Source organism: Ascaphus truei, chromosome 11 (assembly GCF_040206685.1).
Source record: "Ascaphus truei isolate aAscTru1 chromosome 11, aAscTru1.hap1, whole genome shotgun sequence".
Taxonomy (NCBI): Eukaryota; Metazoa; Chordata; class Amphibia; order Anura; family Ascaphidae; genus Ascaphus; species Ascaphus truei.
Window position 1 is genome coordinate 57,503,102 of NC_134493.1, and position 13,175 is coordinate 57,516,276.

At 43.5% G+C, this 13,175-nt stretch overlaps 1 long non-coding RNA gene across 1 annotated transcript; it reads left to right on the forward strand.

The window, feature by feature from the left end:
• Positions 1–347: 347 nt before the first annotated feature.
• On the forward strand, positions 348–5,274 carry LOC142463603 (uncharacterized). Its single transcript, XR_012787463.1, has 3 exons — positions 348–772; positions 2,141–2,258; positions 5,135–5,274. It is a non-coding gene; the product is annotated as an uncharacterized LOC142463603 (long non-coding RNA).
• Positions 5,275–13,175: the final 7,901 nt, after the last annotated feature.

The following is a 13,175-nucleotide window of genomic DNA, read 5'->3' on the forward strand; positions in this document are numbered from 1 at the left end:
ATATTCAGATATCTGGCAATAATAGGCCTGGGCTTTGTGTTTTGATCTTCTCTGCATTGCCCCAGTCTATGTACTCTCTCCACCTTGATATGATCTTCTTTCTTGGTCAATCCCAGTTAGTCCGGCAGCCATTTTTGGCAAAAGTTCAGCAGTTCACTTTGTTTAATGGATTCTGGGACACCAATTATGCAGATATTATTCCTATGAGAACTATTTTCTACGTCGTCCATTTTCTATTAGTCTATGCCCTGTTGGGTAGGGGGAGCGCTGGAGGAGTCAGTACCTTCCACGCGCGGGTCGGATCCCCTTCCCTTATGGCCGTCGGCCATTTTGTGGCTTTCCTTTTTCAGACCGCTGCTGTTTTGGGGCCATATCTCCGATTTTGGCGAGATAACCCGGAGCTCGGCGGTTTCACCTCTATGGTGGTATTTCTTTTAGGCAGTTTCTTGCAGTTATTGTGCAGATATTTCTGTCCTCTCCTCCGGAGCCAGCATAGCTACTTGCAGGCGTGACTTACTGCCCTGGCGCAATACCGGAAGTCTTTTGTCACTGTTTTGTCACAGAAATTGTATTTGGACACTGTCCAGTAAAAAATGAGGGGGGAGAGCAGGTCCCCGGGACCACTTCTCACCAAGAGGTAGGTGTGTGTTTTCTTTCTGTGATAGGAGTCGTACCTTTTCCGAAGTGGGCTGCCTCCGGTAGCATTGTGTTGCCATGGCAACGGGACATCACATGACGCTGCAACACTGCCAGAGGAGGGACGCTCTTCAAGGTAAGTCCCTTTGACTTTTGCTACAGGGGGCCCGCGCTGCGGCAAGCTGGCTTTAAAGGTTATATAGGGTGTCCTAGGACTCTGCATCCATTCTCCTATAGGGTATACTCCATAGGACTCTGCATCCATTCTCCTATAGAGTATACTCCATAGGACTCTGCATCCATTCTCCTATAGGGTATACTCCATAGGACTCTGCATCCATTCTCCTATAGGGTATACTCCATAGGACTCTGCATCCATTCTCCTATAGGGTATACTCCATAGGACTCTGCATCCATTCTCCTATAGGGTATACCCCTATGACTCTGCATCCATTCTCCTATAGAGTATACTCCATAGGACTCTGCATCCATTCTCCTATAGGGTATACCCCTAGGACTCTGCATCAATTCTCCTATAGAGTATACCCCTAGGACTGCTGCTAACTGGAATCTTTCTTCTCCAGCAGCTGTCTGAGGGTGGTATCTGGGTAGTGTATGCCCAGCCCCTGTCCTCTGAGTAGCTTGTCCATGATTGGTTAGTATATGATACTCATGATCCTTACTGCATTAACTATTGAGCTGATTGACAATGCTCAGAAGGAGACCATATATAATATATGATATGCTACCTATGTAATTGGACTATTAAGTTCGCTGATTTCGTGTGCAACAGAATATACCCTGATTACATATCTCACGGGGAAATACTTTCAAAGCAGCAAAATGGGAAAAATCGTATGTAAAATTTTTTTTTTTCATTTGGTTACATATCATATATACTTTAGTACAGAAAATAGAATATCTTGCAGGAGTTTATACAATAAAACATCAGGTTAGTACATTGATATAATCTGTTGATATAACAGATGGAGAAAATTATAATATTCTGAGATTTGCAATACGACCCATTTTCTTATTTTTGGGAACGGTGCCATTTTAACTGGGCAAATAGTAACCTTGGGTTTGTTTGAACTCGCTGTGCATTTCTATCTATAATTTATTTTCTGTCTACTAATTCTTATTTGGTGTTTAGTCCAAGGACTGATGTTGACTCCTGATCATTCTATAGCTTTTTCCTCAGTTAAGTGAACCCAATTCTCTAGTTGCCTTTGGATCTGGCTTAGTGCATAGCTGAGCTTTTCTTGGCCTTCCCTTCGGAGCCGGTCTATGAACCAGCTCCACTTGATTAGACAATTTTCCTTTAGAAAGTCTAATGTGTTTTGGTCTGCTACTTTCTCTGTGGCGACTTGTTTGTAAAGTAGAGATCTAAGTAATTCCACATTGGGCGAGTCTGAGGCGAGCCATTTGATAATTATTGCCTTTTTGCTGCTAGTAAAATTAATTCTCTTGGTCTAATTGCTTTTCTATTTTGTTTGATTTTTAGTATCCATGTGTGACGATGCTCATCTCCAATCAGGAAGCGAACCCACAGGGCAGAGGTAGAGATGCCAATAAACCGACCAGAGCCCAGGGACAGAGTCATATTAGAGTATCTGTGGTCGGTAAGCAGGCAGGGGTCAGGGCAGGAGGAAGGCAGCAAGGTCGGGGTCACGGTCCGGGGTAAGAAACAGGGATTCCAAATGAACAGGCTAGCCTCAGGAACAGGCTAGCAACAGCAACAGGCTAGCCTCTGGAACAGGGAAGCCACAGGGACAGGCTAGCCACAGCAACAGGGAAGGCTGTCACCATGACATCAACTTTTATCAACACATTTATATTTCTGGGTACTTGATTGAACAGAACAAGTTGTAAAATAAATTGTGATTTATTTCCTTAATAGACAAACACACGACATCTGCAGAATACACTTAAAACCACACTCACTGGGACCAGGAAACGAAATAAATTGTCCTTTAGGGTTTTATAAGTCAGAAGTAGGGTTTTCAATTTGATTCTAGAAGATATGGGAAGTGAGTATAGGGGTTTGCGTAGTGGAGCAGCAGAAGGGGCGTGAGTGGTGAGTGAGGTAGATGAGTCTGGCAGCCGCACTTTGGATAGATTGGAGTTGGGAGATGTGGATAAAGGGAATGACAACTAGAAGGTTGCAGTAGTCAAGGTGGGACAGGATGAGTGAGTGAATTAGGATTTTAGTTTCATCAAGAGTGAGGTAAGGGCGTATCCTGGCAATATTTCAGAGGTGGAGGTGGCAAGACTTAGTAAGGACTTAAATATGAGGAGTGGAGGAGAGGGCAGTCGAAAATGAGCCCAAGGCAGCGGGTTTGGTGTGTTGATGAAATGATGGTATTATTGATAGTGAGGAAGAGTCTTGCTGTATTGATGATAGTGGAAGGGGTAAAGAATATTAATTATGTTTTGGACATGTTAAGCTTTAGGTAACGGTGGGACACCCTGGAGGAGATTGCAGAGAGAGACCTGGTGGCACGGGACATGAGACATGGGGAGAGGGGAGGAGAGGTAGATTTAGGCGTCATCAGCATAGAGATGATACGGAAGGCCAAAAGATATATAGTGTATATATTCAGAGATGGCTCTGTTCAAAGATAGCCTGTACCTCACCTTTTGGTACCAGCAGTGGGATCAGCAGCTGTGAATACTTTGCTACCTATATTTTGGGTCTGTTGAGTACATAAGATGCGTTTTTTACCGTTGGAAATGTAGATTTCGGACTCAGCTCTTTTTTTAAGTTAATTTAAAGTATTTTATCCCATGTTGTATTTTTTGTAATACTGTATGATATCCATTTATTCTCCATTTACATTTTTATACAATGGCTATTATTTGATCATTTCTATCATGTATCGGGTTTTAATAGTTAACATTATATCATTATCCTGTTTTTACATAATTATTTACATTTTAATTAAATGTTCAAATTTGTATTAAGGGTTCTGATCATCAACATCATTTATTAATTTATGTTTTTATAGTACATATTTTTAAAAACATTGTGGAGTCTTGTTGTTTGGCATCATTTGCATCACATATTTAATGCATTTGTCGACATGTATATATGTCTTTATGCTAATTATCAACGTTTCTAATATTTGAAATGTGTTTTTTAGTGAAATTCATTATATTGTTCTTTAAATTGTGCAATGTTAGTTGGTTATTATGTTTTTTAGTTTAAATGTGTTTTAGATTTTATTCTGCGAAGTGTTGCATTGTATTATTAAAAGATTGTAGTGCAACTCTGAGTAGAGTTTGCCTTTAAATTGTTATTATTTGGTAGGCACCTTATGAGGTTACACAGTGTGATGCAATTGGAGCAGAGCTCCGAGATTATTTGGCGCTTTTTTCGCAATTGGACTTTTTACGATTGCACATTTCTGCCTATAAATAACTCTATGGAGGGTCAGAAATCAACAACCCCTGAGGAAGCCGGAATACAAGAAAGGCAAAGCGCGTAGGGTTTTCTGACCCTCTGAGGAGCCATAAGCCAGTAACCAGGACGTCTGACTCCAGCGAGTCACCGTGCTGCAGCGTGCGCAGACGCGGAAGTTCCGGCGCCGACAGCCATGAGGATCAAGGCTGCTGGAGTGGAGAACATATCTAAGGACCAGTTGGCTGGATGATTCGGGCGATCCAAAAGTGGTGAGAGTGCCCTTACAACACCCAATGCGTCAAAGAGCTGGGAAAATGTGAGTCTCTGATTGGCTGCTCCTTCCCCCCTCTGTTCTGGGAATAGCCCAGCGGAGTGTATGTAAGGTGCTGACCAAGAGAGGGAGCCACTCGATCCAAGCCAACCAATCAGTGAGTCGATGAAGCTAGGGCGGGCTTTTCAAAGTTGCTCTGTTTGAAATAGCAGAGCGATTGGCTTCGTTTTGAAGCCTGAAAAGTTTGCCTCGCAGAGACCAAGTCCTGTCTTTTGCACCCAAGTTCTCAAAATCGAATGGAGGGGTCGCGGCTAGGAATTGAAGCCGAAAAGAGAACCAGGAGAACCGGGGGTATATCCCGGTCAGGGTAAGCTCATCCAAGCGGGCGCCCTGCACCTTGGAAAGACTAGATTTTTACCCCAGACCCCCAGTAAGTGGATTTTAACTGTTCCATGTGTATTTCTTCTTCTTGTACGTGGGTTTACCAAAATATACACAATTTGTTTATACTATCTTGTTCTGCCTAATGAATGATCCCGGTAATCTATAAATGGTGTAAAAAGTACCTGGTCTCCAGTGACATTGTATTTACACGTGTATTTGACGTGTGTGTGTGTGTGTGTCTCGACGTTTCAGCTTCACAATGGAGCCTTTATATATCTAGATTGATAGATGGATATATCTGTGCATGTTTGTATAGATTGGCAGGTAGATATTGGTCTGTGTATTGCACACAGTTATGAGACCTGTATTGACCTTAATTGCCTTTCAAACTCTTTCATCTGCAAGAGAGTAATGTCTCTTTCTCTTTCACCCTCTTATAGTTTCTCCCTTAGTGACTCCCTCAGTCCCCCCTGAAGTGTGTGGCACCCCGGTGGCCACCAGTCGGATAATTGGGGGTACGGATGCTGTGGAAGGAGAGTGGCCCTGGCAGATCAGCCTGACGTTTAACGATTCTCATTTATGTGGAGGGTCCCTGATCGCCCCCCAGTGGGTGCTGACTGCCGCACACTGCTTTGTTGTGTGAGTCTCTTAAGCGTCACCTCTTATCTCTCAGAGCAGGTTCTGTGTTATCAGAGCCGTGAAATGAGGGGATCTGAGGGACTTTTAGCAGAATGTTTACGCCAACCCATAGAGTTTACAGTAATTACTGGTAGTACTATTACTACCACTACTATTTCTACCACTACTACCACTACTATTACTACCACTACTATTACTACCACTACTATTTCTACCACTACTATTTCTACCACTACTACCACTACTATTACTACCATTACTATTACTGCCACTACTATCACTACCACTAGTAGCTTTAAAATGCAGTATCCAAACCTTTCATACTCAGAGGACAATACGCGATACTCTAGGTACGGTTTGTGTTCATTGCAATACATACATGTTACATGTTGAAATGTGCAGTAATCCGGTAACATGTTGTAATCTGGTTAATTTTATCATCAATTAAGCGATGTCTTTTTCTTCCACCCCTTCCTTATAAAGGGGTCAGAGGCGGCGTTCATGGGGAAGCCCCTAAATAATGTCCCCCTGACATTTGCTAAAATTCCCTTTCCTTAGTGCTAGTAATGATTACTGTGCTGTATGGAGCAGAAATCGGGGACCCCAAAACGTGTCACCCGACTGACAGGGTGCTACGTACAGTCTTTACATGGGCCAATCACAGACATACATTTACCATACTGTAATTATCACTCAGGCAACATGCTCAGGTATTTATTGCACTAAAACCTGTCCTGTTGGTAGCCTGAGCAGACTGAGCTTGGCTCACCCTTGTATAAATGTAGTTGCTGAAGTGCGAGAACAACGTCACCAGATTTATAAAAGTTGTTTTTTGTGCTGTTTTATGTCCATTTCCAAGAAAGAAAAATTTGGTCAAGGAAAACCAAACACAGTATCCCCCATAGATTTGCAGTCAACCAAATTGATGAAAGAATTCAGATCAACAAATTGATATAATGTTTTGTAGATGACTCACATTAATCATAAGGGCAAAGGAATGATGTCTATACCTATGAGAGACTGGTCAAAAACATCCTCAGGAAATGACAAAATAATACAATTTTATTCAATCAAACAAGTGTGTTTGTTATATACAAAGTGAATGTTAAAATGGTGTGTGGTGGGATTCTGAGAAACAGCTGGTAAGTCACACGGACTGAATGAATAGAGTATGTATTTCCCCTATCTTATTAAAGATACAATGTGACATAGCAAGTACAGTGAATCTTTACAAGTTAATTTATAGTGTGCCAGTATAACCAACCCCACACTGAAGAGACCCATTAAGGTCGAAACGGCTGTCTGTGGGTGGGTTTTCTGGGTATGCATCTTAACCCAGGCTGTGCTCAAAGCTGTGACCATGCAGCAAGCTTAAGCCTATAGGGAACCATGTCGAATGGTTTTGAAGCAAAATGTGGCACTGTGTGCTCATTTGCATGTCATTTCCCAGAATCCCCTGCTGCAGTGGAAGTGCTGTGTGCTGGGTGATAATGGGGAAAGGTGGGGTTGCAGACCTGCCTAAGACATGCAGATGAGCATACAGTAATATTTCCGTTTGAGAGAGATATATATATGTATAATATAATATATCTCGGATATGAACATATCTTCTGACAGTAAAAGTGAGCTGGTACATTTAGTGTTCACACCGCTGAACACTTAACACAGCAAAATCAAGGCAGCCAGTTAATGCTTAGATATTCAGAAAACACGAATAAAGTGGTAATTTGTAGCATTCAGAACGCAGTCAATGTATGCATATAAAGACCCATGAGTTTAATTTACTCCGTGAGTGTTCTCTGGTAATGCTTATTGTTAGAAATTGTCTGGGAAGTAATTACACATCTAGAGTAAATTGCACTTAAGCCAATATCGATTCAGACACAGGTTTATAACAGCTGACCGGCAGAGAGTTACAGTATATAATATATATATATACACACACACACACACACTGTAAATTAACTTGTAAAGATTCACTGTACTTGCTATGTCACAATGTATCTTTAATAAGATAGGGGAAATAAATACTCAATGCCTTCAAGGTATTATATCCTGTATGGGAAGCACTAATGCTGACAAGTGGCTATGAATGAAAAGAATAGGATTTTGTAATCGATGTTATGAGTGTTCTCCCTATCGCTCAGTTACTTTAAGTCACAGTATATGGTTGAAGAGCAATAGCTGATTGACATCCGAAACCATGTGACTTACCAGCTGTTTCTCAGAATCCCACCACACACCATTTTAACATTCACTTTGTATATAACAAACACACTTGTTTGTTTGAATAAAATTGTATTATTGTGTCATTTCCTGAGGATGTTTTTGACCAGTCTCTCATAGGTATAGACATCATTCCTTAGCCCTTATGATTAATGTGAATAATCTACAAAACATTATATCAATTTGTTAATCTGAATTCTTTCATCAATGTGGTTGAGTGCAAATCTATGGGGGATACTGTGTTTGGTTTTCTTTGACCACATTTTCTTTCTTTATATATTCCCTATGCCAAGACGAGCAGTTTGCACAATAGTTATATATAATGGAGGTCATATTGGGGAGATGTTGACCTCATGTTTTCTTTTATTAAAATGGTCAGTGTTTTCTTGCAGGGAGACTCCGGGGGACCTTTGGTGTGTAAGGTGCAGGGTGCCTGGTTCCAAGCTGGCATTGTAAGCTGGGGGGGGCGCTGTGCCGTTTCATTTCGCCCTGGGGTGTACACCCTTGTGACCGCCTATGAGTCATGGATCAGCCGCTACGTACCAGAGGTGAAGTTTATCAAGCTGCAGAATATTTCTCAGCCCAGCACAAAGTGTAATGAAGCCATCCTTCCCAGCAACAGTAATGAAAGCATCAAAACCCCAAGGCAAGAGTGGAAGATGCTGCTGCTCCTAGCTTCCTTTATCCTGAGAAAAATATAACACACAATGTTTGTCTCCATCTGTTCACTACTCGGCACATACCACCAGAGGGCGCTATATACGCTTTTGCATTAGCGGAATTGTGCATTTTCGGTTCAGTGAACCATATAACCACTAAAGTGCTTGAGAGATTGGGCCTCGCCGCTGAACAATACCTGACCCAGGAAGATCATTATTGAAGCGACACTCATTAAGTGAAGGAGAGTGATGTATTTTCTATAGTAGCAACATAGTGATGTAGAAGGCGGAATTTTTTTGATAATTTTTTTTTGTCGCCAAAATGATAATCAGATGGAGACGAAACCTAAAGTTTAAGAAAATAAATAAAAAACCAATAAAAATGAAGAGACTTATTCTGTATCTCAGGGGAGCTCAACTTCAGTCTTCATGCCGCCACCCCTCCCCCCCCCACATCCAACAGGTCAGGTTTTCAGGATATCCCAGATTCAGCACAGGTGGCTCAATCAGCATCTCAGGCTGAGCCTTTGAGCTACTTGTGCTGAAGCAGGGACTGATTGAGCCATCCACGCTGAAGCAGGGACTGATTGAGCAACTGTACTGATGCAGGGACTGATTTAGCCACCTGTGCTGAAGCTGGGATATCCTGAAAACCTGACCTGTTGGTGGAGGGGGGAGAGACGTGGGGTGTGGGAGAGAGATGTGTGGGGGTGTGGGAAAGATGTGGGGGTTGTAATGGTAGACCAGGTCTTTTAACACAATAATTATATTTAAGGGATCAATCAATAGGCAAAAAGGCCTTTGAAACATACAGAAATACAAAAATATACACACTTACTGGGGTCTGGGATATGAGATCTACCTTTCCTAGGTGCAGGGCCCCCCCTTGCATGGGCTTACCCCGAACAGAACCTTGTTCCGGACCGAAATCCAACAGAAAATCCTGACCGGGACCTAGTCCTGAATCCCCTGGAACCGATTTCGGCACAAAATCCTGACCGGGACCGCTAGTTCGATTTTGAGAACTTGGCCGCCAAAGACGGGACTTAGTCTATGCGAGGCGGGCTTTTCTAGCTATATGTGTATATATATATATATATATATGTGTGTATATATATATGTGCCGAAATCGGTTCCAGGGGATTCAGGACTAGGTCCTGGTCAGGATTTTTTGTTGGATTTCGGTATATATATAAAGTAGAAAATAGCCGTGTTAGTCCAGTTGCGATAGTGCAGAATAAATTAATTCTTCAGTATTAGGTGATACCTTTTTTATTGGACTAACAATTTATGTCATAGGACAAGCTTTCGAGAGTTATCCTCTCTTCTTTAGGTCAAGCAATAATACTGATATACAAAGAATTCAATGGCTAAAACAGTGTAGAGAGAGGGAAGAAAAAAGAAACACAGATACAGTATGTACTGTAGATAAGGTAGGGTGTTAAAAGGGTTTGAAGCCAGGAGAAAGTGTCAAAGAAGGAGGGGGAGGGATACTGGGGGGGAGGGATGCTGGGGGGGAGAGAAAGTGTGGATAAGAATTGAGGGAAGCAGGATAATTACAAACAATTTTGATAGGGTGTGAGAAAACCCATGTCCGCATTAAGTCCTTTGGTTTTGGTGTCAAAGAGTCTTATCATTCTGAGTTCAAATGTTTTCCGGTCTTGGGTGCGTTTAAACATTCCATTCAGGATTTAGGTTTTTAAATAGGTGAGGTGGGCCAGTGCTGTGCCTCGCCAGCAGCTGCAGTTCTCTGAACTCTCTGACTGCCTGCCTCTTCCTGTCAGTGCCTGGATCCAACTTCCGCTAGTCCAGGGGAGGGAGCTGAAAGAAGGAGATGCCAGACCAGCGCAGGACCGCTCCTGACCCCCAAGGTACTGTAAGAGATTGTGTGTGTGGGAATGAGTGTTGAGTGGGTTGTCTCCATGACAACCTGACATCACATGTTGACATGTTGCCATGACAATGTGATGTCACATGGGGCCACGACGCTGCAGGAGGAGGGCCGCTCTCCAAAGAATCACCCATGCTGGCAGGTATCTACCATCTGGTAAAATAAGATATGGTCTACATACTAAAATCTAGCAGGAAAGTCTAGAGAACATCAACATATCCAGCTTCAAAGAGATTCGGGAAAAGGAGATATTATATTCTCTTCTAATTACTGTACATCGAAAATATATAAATGAAGCAGGAGGGAAGCGTTTTTTGTAGTTGGAGAAATGCTAGGACATGAATGGGCATCCTAATTGTGGAAAGACAAAAACATGTCAGGAAGCATATGAGGTCTAAGGCTTCATGTCTTCATGGCTTCAGTGTCTCTTTTGCCAACACCTCCTCTATCGATCTCTCTGGGCGTGCCCAGGGCTCTATCCTGGGACCTCTTCTATTTTCTCTTTACACACACTCTAGGTGACCGAATCACATCTTTTGTGTTCAAAAACCACCTCTATGCTGATGACACACAAATGCCCTTCTTATCCCCTGACATTACACCTTCTGTACATACAGAAGTCTCAATGTCTCTCCGCTATATCATCCTCATTGGCTCTCAGCCAACTCAAACTTAACCTGTCAAAAATGGAGCTCCTCATATTTCCTCCCAAACATTGCCCTATTACCTCCTCTTTCACAATCTCCTCTCGCATTCAAAATGTAGCTAAAACCTGTCATTTTTACCTTCGCAATGTTACAAAGATAGGCCCTTTCTCTGTTGTTCTACTGCTAAAACTCTGACACAGGCACTCATTCTTTCCCGTCTCGATTACTGTAACCTCCTGCTGTCCATCCTTTCTGCCTCTGACCGGTCTCCCCTACAATCTATCCTATATGCTACTGGTAGAATCACTCTGCCCTCTCTTAAATCCTGCTGAAATCCTTCTCCTGGCTTCCTATCAAATCCCGTATCCCACACTCAATTCTCCTAGTCACCTTTAAAGCTCTATACTCTTCTGCTCCTCCTTACATCTCGGCCCTAATTTCTCGCTATACAGTACACCATCCCGACACTTGCCTTCTGCTCAAGGATGTCGTCTGTCTATCCCTTTTGGATCTAAAGCCCTCTCCAGCCTGAAACCTTTCTCACTGACCACCACAATCATCTGGAATGCCCTTCCCCTCAATATCCGACTAGCACCCTCTTTATCCACCTTTAAGACCCATCTTAAAACACACATCCTTTAAAAGGCATATGAGTAACTCCGTGGCTGACACTTTACATCTCATACATCGACCTTGTCCCCTTACAGACACACTTACCATAACACCTTCCTACTGTGTCTGTACATTCTTCCTACTTACCAATTAGATTGTAAGCTCTATTGTACTTATTGATATTATTATGACACGTGTATTAATGCTGTGAGTGTTATGTACATTAGTGGCACTATATATATATAAAGATATACATACATAGCTAAGAAAATAGATGGACAGGTTGTAACCAGGGCTGTTGACAGCGGGGGAAGAGACAGAACAAGTGTTCCAGGCACGTGACTGCTGGAGGGCCGGGCAGTTAGACAAAGCAGTTGGCGCAACTTCTTTTCCACGCCGAGCCTCTGACGTCGAAACGTGCCGGGCCTCTCATGCAGTGCGAGCCGGAAGCTAGGTCCAGCTTGCTCCCGGTGTGCGCTGACGCACGTGCCAGCGTCAGAAGCTCAGCGTGGGACAATCAGTGAGGGAGAGCAGGATCTGACGACAACAAGAGGATTGGCAAAGAGGTTGGGCCCTGTCAGAGGTCGGGCCCAATTACATTGTCCAGCCGCGGGGCCCTGGCTCTCCCCAGCTATGGGCCTCCCTCATTGTCCCTCTCCAGCTAAGGGCCTCTCTCTGAGGCTCACACAGCGGGGGAGAGCCAGGGCAGCCGGGGGCCTGAGACCATCCCCAAGGTAAGTCTGTATTTGGGGGGCTTGTATGTATTTGGGTGGTGGTTTTGAAATAAAATGTATTTGGGGAGTGGGGGGTTGTATGTATTTTGGGGGGTGGTTCTATGTATTTGAGGGAATTAGTTCAAGGAGGGGGGATTGAGGAAGCAGTATTAAGTGACAGTTGGGTAATCGAAGAAGGGGGGTTGAGAGGAGACAGGGAATGAGGAGGGGAGTGAGTGAGGAAGAAGGGGGGAAAGAAATGACATGGGAAAAGGAGGGAAATAGAGAAGGGGGCTCGCGAGGTATGAAATGGGGGTCTCGAAAGACCACCTACGGTTGCGGGGGGGTTGTAACTCTTCTAGTCCTGGGCCCCAGGAAATCTGTGGGCGGCCCTGGGTGTACCAAGTGGTCCATGTTTGCGATCAATGTCCGTTTTGCCCAAGGTAGGTGAGTCTGTAGGTATTTTTGTCTGTATTTGGGGGTTGTAAGGTGGGTGTTGTACGTACTTAGGGGGGCTTGTATGTATTTGAGGGGTGTTTTTTTTAAAAAAATGTGGGGCGGTTCTATGTATTTGGGTTTTTTTTTTTATGTATTTGTTTTTTTAATGTATTTATGGGGTAAGGGGGTTGTATGTATTTGGGGTGGGGTTTTTTGTATTTGGGGGGTGATGGAGGTTTTGCATGTATTTGAGGGGTGGGAGTTTGTATGTATTTGCTGGGGTAATTATGGCTGAGATTGTGTGTGTGGCAGGGAGGAGGGAATGAGTTTGAGGAGGGGGAGATTGAGGAAGCAGGATTGAGTGAAAGTGGGGTAATTGATGGTGGATGAGAGCGAGAGGAGAGAGGGGTGCAAGAGAGGGAATGAGGATGGGAGTGAGTGAGGAAGGGGGGGGGGAAATACATGGGAAAGGTGGGAAATAGAGAAGTAAGCTCGCAAGGTTTGAAAAGGGGGGGCTTGCAAGACTGCCGACACGGTGTGTGTGGAGTGCCCGGTTTTAACTTTTCTAGTCCTGAACCCTGAATCTGTGGGCGGCCCTGGGTGTACCAAGTGGTCCTTGTTTGCAATCAATGTCCATATTGCCTTAAATGAACTCT